Raw genomic sequence first — 640 nt, 5'->3', positions numbered from 1 at the left:
ATCAGCAGTTCTCACCATGCTGTTCATCGGGTAGATCAGCAGAGCTAATTATTAGGGAGTTGTGAAGTTGTTCCTGCCCCAGGTCATCGTTGGAAGCTGCCTAGTGCATCTGAAGAAGATTTATTTGTTTCCAGCTTATGAAGGATGTCGCTTTGTCCTGGTTGGGTTTCCTCGGCCTTAATCTTGTGTATTGGATCCATTGTGTTATCTGTTACAGCTTGTGAGCTGAGAATTGCTTGATTATTGTTCGTCGAAGATTCGAGGAGGCGGTCTATAGTTTGTTGTTGTTGGGAGACTGTGGCCTGGAGAGCCGCAATTGCTTCAGATTGCAGGAGCATTAGGTTGTGTAGTTTCTGGAGCCATGGATTGCTCCGCAATGGTTTTAAGTTTATACAGGGAGGCATATATAGAGTGACTTCTACAGCCTGAGTTTTGAGTTGAGTCGTAGGCGGCAGCTGACAGAGAGGGAGGGAAGCGGGTGCTGTGTTTACCAACATCGGCGACAATTCCAGTGGTGCCAGTGTTTCACTTAGGACTCTTGATGTTATGAATAATGAGCGAGAGGCAGTCCTACCTTGCTTGTTGCTATGTATGGGCATATTTACGGTGGTAGATTCTTGATAACGGTTACAGAGGTAGA

Source organism: Procambarus clarkii, chromosome 61, assembly GCF_040958095.1.
Source record: "Procambarus clarkii isolate CNS0578487 chromosome 61, FALCON_Pclarkii_2.0, whole genome shotgun sequence".
Lineage (NCBI taxonomy): Eukaryota > Metazoa > Arthropoda > Malacostraca > Decapoda > Cambaridae > Procambarus > Procambarus clarkii.
The sequence above is the reverse complement of the archived record's forward strand: the minus strand, read 5'-3'. Positions refer to the sequence as shown.